A 15304-nucleotide genomic window follows, 5' to 3' on the forward strand; every position below is an offset into this window, starting at 1 on the left:
TGAGCCGCCTTCTGGCATGGGCCCTCACTTCAGCCCTCGAGGGACATCACGAGACTGCAGTCGATTCAGCCCTGGCGACGTCCCTGGACCAAACCCTAACCCTAGCTAAGGCTCCCTCCCCACGGGGACCCCATGCCAACGTCTGACAACACCACGCGCCTGGGGTCCAGAAGCGGTGCAGGCTGACCCGGCATGGAACCTGGAAGCTCAGCGTGTCGTTTCCCAGGCCGTTCTGCAGCTGCCCGAGAGGATTCCGGAGGCCTCCTCGACCAGGGGCCGATCGACGTCTGTGGCCTTGGCAGCCACAGACGGATCCTGAGCGGCACCGTCCCTTGTGCCCTCAACTCAGCCCTTCGGGGAGACCACCGCCCTGCTGTGGGTTCGGCGCCTGGAGCCTCCTGGGACCTAACCCTAACCCTAACCCTACCCCGAACGGGGACCCTCCACCGCAACCTAAGCCGGCCTCGACCCCTAACCCTGCACTTGAGCCGCCTTGCTGCATGGGCCCTCACTTCAGCCCTCGAGGCAGATCACGAGACCGGAGACGCTTCGGCCCTGGCGACGTCCCTGGGCCGAACCCTAACCCTAGCTAAGGCTCTCTCCCCAAGAGGACCCAATGCCAACGTCTGACAACACCACGCGCCTGGGGTCCGGAAGAGGTGCAGGCTGACTCGGCATGGAACCTGGAAGCTCACCGTGTCGTTTCCCAGGCCCGGCTGCAGCTGCCGAGAGGATGCCGGAGGCCTCCTCGACCAGGGGCCCAATCACGTGTGTGGCCTTGGCAGCCACAGACGGATCCTGACCGGCACTGTCCCTTGTGCCCTCAACTCAGCCCTTCGGGGAGACCACTGCCCTGCTGTGGCTTGGGCGCCTGGAGCCTCCTGGGACCCAACCCTAACCCTAACCGTACCCCGAACCGGGACCCTCCACCGCAACCTAAGCCTGCCTCGAACCCTAACCCTGCAATTGAGCCGCCTTCTGGCATGGGCCCTCACTTCAGCCCTCGAGGGACATCACGAGACTGCAGTCGATTCAGCCCTGGCGACGTCCCTGGACCAAACCCTAACCCTAGCTAAGGCTCCCTCCCCACGGGGACCCCATGCCAACGTCTGACAACACCACGCGCCTGGGGTCCAGAAGCCGTGCAGGCTGACCCGGCATGGAACGTGGAAGCTCAGCGTGTCGTTTCCCAGGCCGTTCTGCAGCTGCCCGAGAGGATTCCGGAGGCCTCCTCGACCAGGGGCCGATCGACGTCTGTGGCCTTGGCAGCCACAGACGGATCCTGAGCGGCACCGTCCCTTGTGCCCTCAACTCAGCCCTTCGGGGAGACCACCGCCCTGCTGTGGGTTCGGCGCCTGGAGCCTCCTGGGACCTAACCCTAACCCTAACCCTACACCGAACGGGGACCCTCCACCGCAACCTAAGCCGGCCTCGACCCCTAACCCTGCACTTGAGCCGCCTTGCTGCATGGGCCCTCACTTCAGCCCTTGAGGCAGATCACGAGACCGGAGTCGCTTCGGCCCTGGCGACGTCCCTGGGCCGAACCCTAACCCTAGCTAAGGCTCTCTCCCCAAGAGGACCCAATGCCAACGTCTGACAACACCACGCGCCTGGGGTCCGGAAGAGGTGCAGGCTGACTCGGCATGGAACCTGGAAGCTCACCGTGTCGTTTCCCAGGCCCGGCTGCAGCTGCCGAGAGGATGCCGGAGGCCTCCTCGACCAGGGGCCCAATCACGTGTGTGGCCTTGGCAGCCACAGACGGATCCTGACCGGCACCGTCCCTTGTGCCCTCAACTCAGCCCTTCGGGGAGACCACTGCCCTGCTGTGGCTTGGGCGCCTGGAGCCTCCTGGGACCCAACCCTAACCCTAACCGTACCCCGAACCGGGACCCTCCACCGCAACCTAAGCCTGCCTCGAACCCTAACCCTGCAATTGAGCCGCCTTCTGGCATGGGCCATCACTTCAGCCCTCGAGGGACATCACGAGACTGCAGTCGATTCAGCCCTGGCGACGTCCCTGGACCAAACCCTAACCCTAGCTAAGGCTCCCTCCCCACGGGGACCCCATGCCAACGTCTGACAACACCACGCGCCTGGGGTCCAGAAGCGGTGCAGGCTGACCCGGCATGGAACCTGGAAGCTCAGCGTGTCGTTTCCCAGGCCGTTCTGCAGCTGCCCGAGAGGATTCCGGAGGCCTCCTCGACCAGGGGCCGATCGACGTCTGTGGCCTTGGCAGCCACAGACGGATCCTGAGCGGCACCGTCCCTTGTGCCCTCAACTCAGCCCTTCGGGGAGACCACCGCCCTGCTGTGGGTTCGGCGCCTGGAGCCTCCTGGGACCTAACCCTAACCCTAACCCTACACCGAACGGGGACCCTCCACCGCAACCTAAGCCGGCCTCGACCCCTAACCCTGCATTTGAGCCGCCTTGCTGCATGGGCCCTCACTTCAGCCCTCGAGGCAGATCACGAGACCGGAGTCGCTTCGGCCCTGGCGACGTCCCTGGGCCGAACCCTAACCCTAGCTAAGGCTCTCTCCCCAAGAGGACCCAATGCCAACGTCTGACAACACCACGCGCCTGGGGTCCGGAAGAGGTGCAGGCTGACTCGGCATGGAACCTGGAAGCTCACCGTGTCGTTTCCCAGGCCCGGCTGCAGCTGCCGAGAGGATGCCGGAGGCCTCCTCGACCAGGGGCCCAATCACGTGTGTGGCCTTGGCAGCCACAGACGGATCCTGACCGGCACCGTCCCTTGTGCCCTCAACTCAACCCTTCGGGGAGACCACTGCCCTGCTGTGGCTTGGGCGCCTGGAGCCTCCTGGGACCCAACCCTAACCCTAACCGTACCCCGAACCGGGACCCTCCACCGCAACCTAAGCCTGCCTCGAACCCTAACCCTGCAATTGAGCCGCCTTCTGGCATGGGCCCTCACTTCAGCCCTCGAGGGACATCACGAGACTGCAGTCGATTCAGCCCTGGCGACGTCCCTGGACCAAACCCTAACCCTAGCTAAGGCTCCCTCCCCACGGGGACCCCATGCCAACGTCTGACAACACCACGCGCCTGGGGTCCAGAAGCGGTGCAGGCTGACCCGGCATGGAAACTGGAAGCTCAGCGTGTCGTTTCCCAGGCCGTTCTGCAGCTGCCCGAGAGGATTCCGGAGGCCTCCTCGACCAGGGGCCGATCGACGTCTGTGGCCTTGGCAGCCACAGACGGATCCTGAGCGGCACCGTCCCTTGTGCCCTCAACTCAGCCCTTCGGGGAGACCACCGCCCTGCTGTGGGTTCGGCGCCTGGAGCCTCCTGGGACCTAACCCTAACCCTAACCCTACCCCGAACGGGGACCCTCCACCGCAACCTAAGCCGGCCTCGACCCCTAACCCTGCACTTGAGCCGCCTTGCTGCATGGGCCCTCACTTCAGCCCTCGAGGCAGATCACGAGACCGGAGACGCTTCGGCCCTGGCGACGTCCCTGGGCCGAACCCTAACCCTAGCTAAGGCTCTCTCCCCAAGAGGACCCAATGCCAACGTCTGACAACACCACGCGCCTGGGGTCCGGAAGAGGTGCAGGCTGACTCGGCATGGAACCTGGAAGCTCACCGTGTCGTTTCCCAGGCCCGGCTGCAGCTGCCGAGAGGATGCCGGAGGCCTCCTCGACCAGGGGCCCAATCACGTGTGTGGCCTTGGCAGCCACAGACGGATCCTGACCGGCACTGTCCCTTGTGCCCTCAACTCAGCCCTTCGGGGAGACCACTGCCCTGCTGTGGCTTGGGCGCCTGGAGCCTCCTGGGACCCAACCCTAACCCTAACCGTACCCCGAACCGGGACCCTCCACCGCAACCTAAGCCTGCCTCGAACCCTAACCCTGCAATTGAGCCGCCTTCTGGCATGGGCCCTCACTTCAGCCCTCGAGGGACATCACGAGACTGCAGTCGATTCAGCCCTGGCGACGTCCCTGGACCAAACCCTAACCCTAGCTAAGGCTCCCTCCCCACGGGGACCCCATGCCAACGTCTGACAACACCACGCGCCTGGGGTCCAGAAGCCGTGCAGGCTGACCCGGCATGGAACGTGGAAGCTCAGCGTGTCGTTTCCCAGGCCGTTCTGCAGCTGCCCGAGAGGATTCCGGAGGCCTCCTCGACCAGGGGCCGATCGACGTCTGTGGCCTTGGCAGCCACAGACGGATCCTGAGCGGCACCGTCCCTTGTGCCCTCAACTCAGCCCTTCGGGGAGACCACCGCCCTGCTGTGGGTTCGGCGCCTGGAGCCTCCTGGGACCTAACCCTAACCCTAACCCTACCCCGAACGGGGACCCTCCACCGCAACCTAAGCCGGCCTCGACCCCTAACCCTGCACTTGAGCCGCCTTGCTGCATGGGCCCTCACTTCAGCCCTCGAGGCAGATCACGAGACCGGAGACGCTTCGGCCCTGGCGACGTCCCTGGGCCGAACCCTAACCCTAGCTAAGGCTCTCTCCCCAAGAGGACCCAATGCCAACGTCTGACAACACCACGCGCCTGGGGTCCGGAAGAGGTGCAGGCTGACTCGGCATGGAACCTGGAAGCTCACCGTGTCGTTTCCCAGGCCCGGCTGCAGCTGCCGAGAGGATGCCGGAGGCCTCCTCGACCAGGGGCCCAATCACGTGTGTGGCCTTGGCAGCCACAGACGGATCCTGACCGGCACCGTCCCTTGTGCCCTCAACTCAGCCCTTCGGGGAGACCACTGCCCTGCTGTGGCTTGGGCGCCTGGAGCCTCCTGGGACCCAACCCTAACCCTAACCGTACCCCGAACCGGGACCCTCCACCGCAACCTAAGCCTGCCTCGAACCCTAACCCTGCAATTGAGCCGCCTTCTGGCATGGGCCCTCACTTCAGCCCTCGAGGGACATCACGAGACTGCAGTCGATTCAGCCCTGGCGACGTCCCTGGACCAAACCCTAACCCTAGCTAAGGCTCCCTCCCCACGGGGACCCCATGCCAACGTCTGACAACACCACGCGCCTGGGGTCCAGAAGCCGTGCAGGCTGACCCGGCATGGAACGTGGAAGCTCAGCGTGTCGTTTCCCAGGCCGTTCTGCAGCTGCCCGAGAGGATTCCGGAGGCCTCCTCGACCAGGGGCCGATCGACGTCTGTGGCCTTGGCAGCCACAGACGGATCCTGAGCGGCACCGTCCCTTGTGCCCTCAACTCAGCCCTTCGGGGAGACCACCGCCCTGCTGTGGGTTCGGCGCCTGGAGCCTCCTGGGACCTAACCCTAACCCTAACCCTACACCGAACGGGGACCCTCCACCGCAACCTAAGCCGGCCTCGACCCCTAACCCTGCACTTGAGCCGCCTTGCTGCATGGGCCCTCACTTCAGCCCTCGAGGCAGATCACGAGACCGGAGTCGCTTCGGCCCTGGCGACGTCCCTGGGCCGAACCCTAACCCTAGCTAAGGCTCTCTCCCCACGGGGACCCAATGCCAACGTCTGACAACACCACGCGCCTGGGGTCCGGAAGAGGTGCAGGCTGACTCGGCATGGAACCTGGAAGCTCACCGTGTCGTTTCCCAGGCCCGGCTGCAGCTGCCGAGAGGATGCCGGAGGCCTCCTCGACCAGGGGCCCAATCACGTGTGTGGCCTTGGCAGCCACAGACGGATCCTGACCGGCACCGTCCCTTGTGCCCTCAACTCAACCCTTCGGGGAGACCACTGCCCTGCTGTGGCTTGGGCGCCTGGAGCCTCCTGGGACCCAACCCTAACCCTAACCGTACCCCGAACCGGGACCCTCCACCGCAACCTAAGCCTGCCTCGAACCCTAACCCTGCAATTGAGCCGCCTTCTGGCATGGGCCCTCACTTCAGCCCTCGAGGGACATCACGAGACTGCAGTCGATTCAGCCCTGGCGACGTCCCTGGACCAAACCCTAACCCTAGCTAAGGCTCCCTCCCCACGGGGACCCCATGCCAACGTCTGACAACACCACGCGCCTGGGGTCCAGAAGCGGTGCAGGCTGACCCGGCATGGAACCTGGAAGCTCAGCGTGTCGTTTCCCAGGCCGTTCTGCAGCTGCCCGAGAGGATTCCGGAGGCCTCCTCGACCAGGGGCCGATCGACGTCTGTGGCCTTGGCAGCCACAGACGGATCCTGAGCGGCACCGTCCCTTGTGCCCTCAACTCAGCCCTTCGGGGAGACCACCGCCCTGCTGTGGGTTCGGCGCCTGGAGCCTCCTGGGACCTAACCCTAACCCTAACCGTACACCGAACGGGGACCCTCCACCGCAACCTAAGCCGGCCTCGACCCCTAACCCTGCACTTGAGCCGCCTTGCTGCATGGGCCCTCACTTCAGCCCTCGAGGCAGATCACGAGACCGGAGTCGCTTCGGCCCTGGCGACGTCCCTGGGCCGAACCCTAACCCTAGCTAAGGCTCTCTCCCCAAGAGGACCCAATGCCAACGTCTGACAACACCACGCGCCTGGGGTCCGGAAGAGGTGCAGGCTGACTCGGCATGGAACCTGGAAGCTCACCGTGTCGTTTCCCAGGCCCGGCTGCAGCTGCCGAGAGGATGCCGGAGGCCTCCTCGACCAGGGGCCCAATCACGTGTGTGGCCTTGGCAGCCACAGACGGATCCTGACCGGCACCGTCCCTTGTGCCCTCAACTCAGCCCTTCGGGGAGACCACTGCCCTGCTGTGGCTTGGGCGCCTGGAGCCTCCTGGGACCCAACCCTAACCCTAACCGTACCCCGAACCGGGACCCTCCACCGCAACCTAAGCCTGCCTCGAACCCTAACCCTGCAATTGAGCCGCCTTCTGGCATGGGCCCTCACTTCAGCCCTCGAGGGACATCACGAGACTGCAGTCGATTCAGCCCTGGCGACGTCCCTGGACCAAACCCTAACCCTAGCTAAGGCTCCCTCCCCACGGGGACCCCATGCCAACGTCTGACAACACCACGCGCCTGGGGTCCAGAAGCGGTGCAGGCTGACCCGGCATGGAACGTGGAAGCTCAGCGTGTCGTTTCCCAGGCCGTTCTGCAGCTGCCCGAGAGGATTCCGGAGGCCTCCTCGACCAGGGGCCGATCGACGTCTGTGGCCTTGGCAGCCACAGACGGATCCTGAGCGGCACCGTCCCTTGTGCCCTCAACTCAGCCCTTCGGGGAGACCACCGCCCTGCTGTGGGTTCGGCGCCTGGAGCCTCCTGGGACCTAACCCTAACCCTAACCCTACACCGAACGGGGACCCTCCACCGCAACCTAAGCCGGCCTCGACCCCTAACCCTGCACTTGAGCCGCCTTGCTGCATGGGCCCTCACTTCAGCCCTCGAGGCAGATCACGAGACCGGAGTCGCTTCGGCCCTGGCGACGTCCCTGGGCCGAACCCTAACCCTAGCTAAGGCTCTCTCCCCAAGAGGACCCAATGCCAACGTCTGACAACACCACGCGCCTGGGGTCCGGAAGAGGTGCAGGCTGACTCGGCATGGAACCTGGAAGCTCACCGTGTCGTTTCCCAGGCCCGGCTGCAGCTGCCGAGAGGATGCCGGAGGCCTCCTCGACCAGGGGCCCAATCACGTGTGTGGCCTTGGCAGCCACAGACGGATCCTGACCGGCACCGTCCCTTGTGCCCTCAACTCAGCCCTTCGGGGAGACCACTGCCCTGCTGTGGCTTGGGCGCCTGGAGCCTCCTGGGACCCAACCCTAACCCTAACCGTACCCCGAACCGGGACCCTCCACCGCAACCTAAGCCTGCCTCGACCCCTAACCCTGCACTTGAGCCGCCTTGCTGCATGGGCCCTCACTTCAGCCCTCGAGGCAGATCACGAGACCGGAGTCGCTTCGGCCCTGGCGACGTCCCTGGGCCGAACCCTAACCCTAGCTAAGGCTCTCTCCCCAAGAGGACCCAATGCCAACGTCTGACAACACCACGCGCCTGGGGTCCGGAAGAGGTGCAGGCTGACTCGGCATGGAACCTGGAAGCTCACCGTGTCGTTTCCCAGGCCCGGCTGCAGCTGCCGAGACGATGCCGGAGGCCTCCTCGACCAGGGGCCCAATCACGTGTGTGGCCTTGGCAGCCACAGACGGATCCTGACCGGCACCGTCCCTTGTGCCCTCAACTCAGCCCTTCGGGGAGACCACTGCCCTGCTGTGGCTTGGGCGCCTGGAGCCTCCTGGGACCTAACCCTAACCCTAACCGTACCCCGAACCGGGACCCTCCACCGCAACCTAAGCCTGCCTCGAACCCTAACCCTGCAATTGAGCCGCCTTCTGGCATGGGCCCTCACTTCAGCCCTCGAGGGACATCACGAGACTGCAGTCGATTCAGCCCTGGCGACGTCCCTGGACCAAACCCTAACCCTAGCTAAGGCTCCCTCCCCACGGGGACCCCATGCCAACGTCTGACAACACCACGCGCCTGGGGTCCAGAAGCAGTGCAGGCTGACCCGGCATGGAACCTGGAAGCTCAGCGTGTCGTTTCCCAGGCCGTTCTGCAGCTGCCCGAGAGGATTCCGGAGGCCTCCTCGACCAGGGGCCGATCGACGTCTGTGGCCTTGGCAGCCACAGACGGATCCTGAGCGGCACCGTCCCTTGTGCCCTCAACTCAGCCCTTCGGGGAGACCACCGCCCTGCTGTGGGTTCGGCGCCTGGAGCCTCCTGGGACCTAACCCTAACCCTAACCCTACACCGAACGGGGACCCTCCACCGCAACCTAAGCCGGCCTCGACCCCTAACCCTGCACTTGAGCCGCCTTGCTGCATGGGCCCTCACTTCAGCCCTCGAGGCAGATCACGAGACCGGAGACGCTTCGGCCCTGGCGACGTCCCTGGGCCGAACCCTAACCCTAGCTAAGGCTCTCTCCCCAAGAGGACCCAATGCCAACGTCTGACAACACCACGCGCCTGGGGTCCGGAAGAGGTGCAGGCTGACTCGGCATGGAACCTGGAAGCTCACCGTGTCGTTTCCCAGGCCCGGCTGCAGCTGCCGAGAGGATGCCGGAGGCCTCCTCGACCAGGGGCCCAATCACGTGTGTGGCCTTGGCAGCCACAGACGGATCCTGACCGGCACCGTCCCTTGTGCCCTCAACTCAGCCCTTCGGGGAGACCACTGCCCTGCTGTGGCTTGGGCGCCTGGAGCCTCCTGGGACCCAACCCTAACCCTAACCGTACCCCGAACCGGGACCCTCCACCGCAACCTAAGCCTGCCTCGAACCCTAACCCTGCAATTGAGCCGCCTTCTGGCATGGGCCCTCACTTCAGCCCTCGAGGGACATCACGAGACTGCAGTCGATTCAGCCCTGGCGACGTCCCTGGACCAAACCCTAACCCTAGCTAAGGCTCCCTCCCCACGGGGACCCCATGCCAACGTCTGACAACACCACGCGCCTGGGGTCCAGAAGCCGTGCAGGCTGACCCGGCATGGAACGTGGAAGCTCAGCGTGTCGTTTCCCAGGCCGTTCTGCAGCTGCCCGAGAGGATTCCGGAGGCCTCCTCGACCAGGGGCCGATCGACGTCTGTGGCCTTGGCAGCCACAGACGGATCCTGAGCGGCACCGTCCCTTGTGCCCTCAACTCAGCCCTTCGGGGAGACCACCGCCCTGCTGTGGGTTCGGCGCCTGGAGCCTCCTGGGACCTAACCCTAACCCTAACCCTACACCGAACGGGGACCCTCCACCGCAACCTAAGCCGGCCTCGACCCCTAACCCTGCACTTGAGCCGCCTTGCTGCATGGGCCCTCACTTCAGCCCTCGAGGCAGATCACGAGACCGGAGTCGCTTCGGCCCTGGCGACGTCCCTGGGCCGAACCCTAACCCTAGCTAAGGCTCTCTCCCCAAGAGGACCCAATGCCAACGTCTGACAACACCACGCGCCTGGGGTCCGGAAGAGGTGCAGGCTGACTCGGCATGGAACCTGGAAGCTCACCGTGTCGTTTCCCAGGCCCGGCTGCAGCTGCCGAGAGGATGCCGGAGGCCTCCTCGACCAGGGGCCCAATCACGTGTGTGGCCTTGGCAGCCACAGACGGATCCTGACCGGCACCGTCCCTTGTGCCCTCAACTCAGCCCTTCGGGGAGACCACTGCCCTGCTGTGGCTTGGGCGCCTGGAGCCTCCTGGGACCCAACCCTAACCCTAACCGTACCCCGAACCGGGACCCTCCACCGCAACCTAAGCCTGCCTCGAACCCTAACCCTGCAATTGAGCCGCCTTCTGGCATGGGCCCTCACTTCAGCCCTCGAGGGACATCACGAGACTGCAGTCGATTCAGCCCTGGCGACGTCCCTGGACCAAACCCTAACCCTAGCTAAGGCTCCCTCCCCACGGGGACCCCATGCCAACGTCTGACAACACCACGCGCCTGGGGTCCAGAAGCGGTGCAGGCTGACCCGGCATGGAACCTGGAAGCTCAGCGTGTCGTTTCCCAGGCCGTTCTGCAGCTGCCCGAGAGGATTCCGGAGGCCTCCTCGACCAGGGGCCGATCGACGTCTGTGGCCTTGGCAGCCACAGACGGATCCTGAGCGGCACCGTCCCTTGTGCCCTCAACTCAGCCCTTCGGGGAGACCACCGCCCTGCTGTGGGTTCGGCGCCTGGAGCCTCCTGGGACCTAACCCTAACCCTAACCGTACACCGAACGGGGACCCTCCACCGCAACCTAAGCCGGCCTCGACCCCTAACCCTGCACTTGAGCCGCCTTGCTGCATGGGCCCTCACTTCAGCCCTCGAGGCAGATCACGAGACCGGAGTCGCTTCGGCCCTGGCGACGTCCCTGGGCCGAACCCTAACCCTAGCTAAGGCTCTCTCCCCACGGGGACCCAATGCCAACGTCTGACAACACCACGCGCCTGGGGTCCGGAAGAGGTGCAGGCTGACTCGGCATGGAACCTGGAAGCTCACCGTGTCGTTTCCCAGGCCCGGCTGCAGCTGCCGAGAGGATGCCGGAGGCCTCCTCGACCAGGGGCCCAATCACGTGTGTGGCCTTGGCAGCCACAGACGGATCCTGACCGGCACCGTCCCTTGTGCCCTCAACTCAACCCTTCGGGGAGACCACTGCCCTGCTGTGGCTTGGGCGCCTGGAGCCTCCTGGGACCCAACCCTAACCCTAACCGTACCCCGAACCGGGACCCTCCACCGCAACCTAAGCCTGCCTCGAACCCTAACCCTGCAATTGAGCCGCCTTCTGGCATGGGCCCTCACTTCAGCCCTCGAGGGACATCACGAGACTGCAGTCGATTCAGCCCTGGCGACGTCCCTGGACCAAACCCTAACCCTAGCTAAGGCTCCCTCCCCACGGGGACCCCATGCCAACGTCTGACAACACCACGCGCCTGGGGTCCAGAAGCGGTGCAGGCTGACCCGGCATGGAACGTGGAAGCTCAGCGTGTCGTTTCCCAGGCCGTTCTGCAGCTGCCCGAGAGGATTCCGGAGGCCTCCTCGACCAGGGGCCGATCGACGTCTGTGGCCTTGGCAGCCACAGACGGATCCTGAGCGGCACCGTCCCTTGTGCCCTCAACTCAGCCCTTCGGGGAGACCACCGCCCTGCTGTGGGTTCGGCGCCTGGAGCCTCCTGGGACCTAACCCTAACCCTAACCGTACACCGAACGGGGACCCTCCACCGCAACCTAAGCCGGCCTCGACCCCTAACCCTGCACTTGAGCCGCCTTGCTGCATGGGCCCTCACTTCAGCCCTCGAGGCAGATCACGAGACCGGAGTCGCTTCGGCCCTGGCGACGTCCCTGGGCCGAACCCTAACCCTAGCTAAGGCTCTCTCCCCAAGAGGACCCAATGCCAACGTCTGACAACACCACGCGCCTGGGGTCCGGAAGAGGTGCAGGCTGACTCGGCATGGAACCTGGAAGCTCACCGTGTCGTTTCCCAGGCCCGGCTGCAGCTGCCGAGAGGATGCCGGAGGCCTCCTCGACCAGGGGCCCAATCACGTGTGTGGCCTTGGCAGCCACAGACGGATCCTGACCGGCACCGTCCCTTGTGCCCTCAACTCAGCCCTTCGGGGAGACCACTGCCCTGCTGTGGCTTGGGCGCCTGGAGCCTCCTGGGACCCAACCCTAACCCTAACCGTACCCCGAACCGGGACCCTCCACCGCAACCTAAGCCTGCCTCGAACCCTAACCCTGCAATTGAGCCGCCTTCTGGCATGGGCCCTCACTTCAGCCCTCGAGGGACATCACGAGACTGCAGTCGATTCAGCCCTGGCGACGTCCCTGGACCAAACCCTAACCCTAGCTAAGGCTCCCTCCCCACGGGGACCCCATGCCAACGTCTGACAACACCACGCGCCTGGGGTCCAGAAGCGGTGCAGGCTGACCCGGCATGGAACGTGGAAGCTCAGCGTGTCGTTTCCCAGGCCGTTCTGCAGCTGCCCGAGAGGATTCCGGAGGCCTCCTCGACCAGGGGCCGATCGACGTCTGTGGCCTTGGCAGCCACAGACGGATCCTGAGCGGCACCGTCCCTTGTGCCCTCAACTCAGCCCTTCGGGGAGACCACCGCCCTGCTGTGGGTTCGGCGCCTGGAGCCTCCTGGGACCTAACCCTAACCCTAACCGTACACCGAACGGGGACCCTCCACCGCAACCTAAGCCGGCCTCGACCCCTAACCCTGCACTTGAGCCGCCTTGCTGCATGGGCCCTCACTTCAGCCCTCGAGGCAGATCACGAGACCGGAGTCGCTTCGGCCCTGGCGACGTCCCTGGGCCGAACCCTAACCCTAGCTAAGGCTCTCTCCCCAAGAGGACCCAATGCCAACGTCTGACAACACCACGCGCCTGGGGTCCGGAAGAGGTGCAGGCTGACTCGGCATGGAACCTGGAAGCTCACCGTGTCGTTTCCCAGGCCCGGCTGCAGCTGCCGAGAGGATGCCGGAGGCCTCCTCGACCAGGGGCCCAATCACGTGTGTGGCCTTGGCAGCCACAGACGGATCCTGACCGGCACCGTCCCTTGTGCCCTCAACTCAGCCCTTCGGGGAGACCACTGCCCTGCTGTGGCTTGGGCGCCTGGAGCCTCCTGGGACCCAACCCTAACCCTAACCGTACCCCGAACCGGGACCCTCCACCGCAACCTAAGCCTGCCTCGACCCCTAACCCTGCACTTGAGCCGCCTTGCTGCATGGGCCCTCACTTCAGCCCTCGAGGCAGATCACGAGACCGGAGTCGCTTCAGCCCTGGCGACGTCCCTGGGCCGAACCCTAACCCTAGCTAAGGCTCTCTCCCCAAGAGGACCCAATGCCAACGTCTGACAACACCACGCGCCTGGGGTCCGGAAGAGGTGCAGGCTGACTCGGCATGGAACCTGGAAGCTCACCGTGTCGTTTCCCAGGCCCGGCTGCAGCTGCCGAGACGATGCCGGAGGCCTCCTCGACCAGGGGCCCAATCACGTGTGTGGCAATGGCAGCCACAGACGGATCCTGACCGGCACCGTCCCTTGTGCCCTCAACTCAGCCCTTCGGGGAGACCACTGCCCTGCTGTGGCTTGGGCGCCTGGAGCCTCCTGGGACCTAACCCTAACCCTAACCGTACCCCGAACCGGGACCCTCCACCGCAACCTAAGCCTGCCTCGAACCCTAACCCTGCAATTGAGCCGCCTTCTGGCATGGGCCCTCACTTCAGCCCTCGAGGGACATCACGAGACTGCAGTCGATTCAGCCCTGGCGACGTCCCTGGACCAAACCCTAACCCTAGCTAAGGCTCCCTCCCCACGGGGACCCCATGCCAACGTCTGACAACACCACGCGCCTGGGGTCCAGAAGCAGTGAAGGCTGAGCCGGCATGGAACCTGGAAGCTCAGCGTGTCGTTTCCCAGGCCGTTCTGCAGCTGCCCGAGAGGATTCCGGAGGCCTCCTCGACCAGGGGCCGATCGACGTCTGTGGCCTTGGCAGCCACAGACGGATCCTGAGCGGCACCGTCCCTTGTGCCCTCAACTCAGCCCTTCGGGGAGACCACCGCCCTGCTGTGGGTTCGGCGCCTGGAGCCTCCTGGGACCTAACCCTAACCCTAACCCTACACCGAACGGGGACCCTCCACCGCAACCTAAGCCGGCCTCGACCCCTAACCCTGCACTTGAGCCGCCTTGCTGCATGGGCCCTCACTTCAGCCCTCGAGGCAGATCACGAGACCGGAGACGCTTCGGCCCTGGCGACGTCCCTGGGCCGAACCCTAACCCTAGCTAAGGCTCTCTCCCCAAGAGGACCCAATGCCAACGTCTGACAACACCACGCGCCTGGGGTCCGGAAGAGGTGCAGGCTGACTCGGCATGGAACCTGGAAGCTCACCGTGTCGTTTCCCAGGCCCGGCTGCAGCTGCCGAGAGGATGCCGGAGGCCTCCTCGACCAGGGGCCCAATCACGTGTGTGGCCTTGGCAGCCACAGACGGATCCTGACCGGCACCGTCCCTTGTGCCCTCAACTCAGCCCTTCGGGGAGACCACTGCCCTGCTGTGGCTTGGGCGCCTGGAGCCTCCTGGGACCCAACCCTAACCCTAACCGTACCCCGAACCGGGACCCTCCACCGCAACCTAAGCCTGCCTCGAACCCTAACCCTGCAATTGAGCCGCCTTCTGGCATGGGCCCTCACTTCAGCCCTCGAGGGACATCACGAGACTGCAGTCGATTCAGCCCTGGCGACGTCCCTGGACCAAACCCTAACCCTAGCTAAGGCTCCCTCCCCACGGGGACCCCATGCCAACGTCTGACAACACCACGCGCCTGGGGTCCAGAAGCCGTGCAGGCTGACCCGGCATGGAACGTGGAAGCTCAGCGTGTCGTTTCCCAGGCCGTTCTGCAGCTGCCCGAGAGGATTCCGGAGGCCTCCTCGACCAGGGGCCGATCGACGTCTGTGGCCTTGGCAGCCACAGACGGATCCTGAGCGGCACCGTCCCTTGTGCCCTCAACTCAGCCCTTCGGGGAGACCACCGCCCTGCTGTGGGTTCGGCGCCTGGAGCCTCCTGGGACCTAACCCTAACCCTAACCCTACACCGAACGGGGACCCTCCACCGCAACCTAAGCCGGCCTCGACCCCTAACCCTGCACTTGAGCCGCCTTGCTGCATGGGCCCTCACTTCAGCCCTCGAGGCAGATCACGAGACCGGAGTCGCTTCGGCCCTGGCGACGTCCCTGGGCCGAACCCTAACCCTAGCTAAGGCTCTCTCCCCAAGAGGACCCAATGCCAACGTCTGACAACACCACGCGCCTGGGGTCCGGAAGAGGTGCAGGCTGACTCGGCATGGAACCTGGAAGCTCACCGTGTCGTTTCCCAGGCCCGGCTGCAGCTGCCGAGAGGATGCCGGAGGCCTCCTCGACCAGGGGCCCAATCACGTGTGTGGCCTTGGCAGCCACAGACGGATCCT

The sequence above is a fragment of the Panthera onca genome, chromosome X (assembly GCF_046562875.1).
Source record: "Panthera onca isolate mPanOnc1 chromosome X, mPanOnc1 haplotype 2, whole genome shotgun sequence".
NCBI classification, from domain to species: domain Eukaryota; kingdom Metazoa; phylum Chordata; class Mammalia; order Carnivora; family Felidae; genus Panthera; species Panthera onca.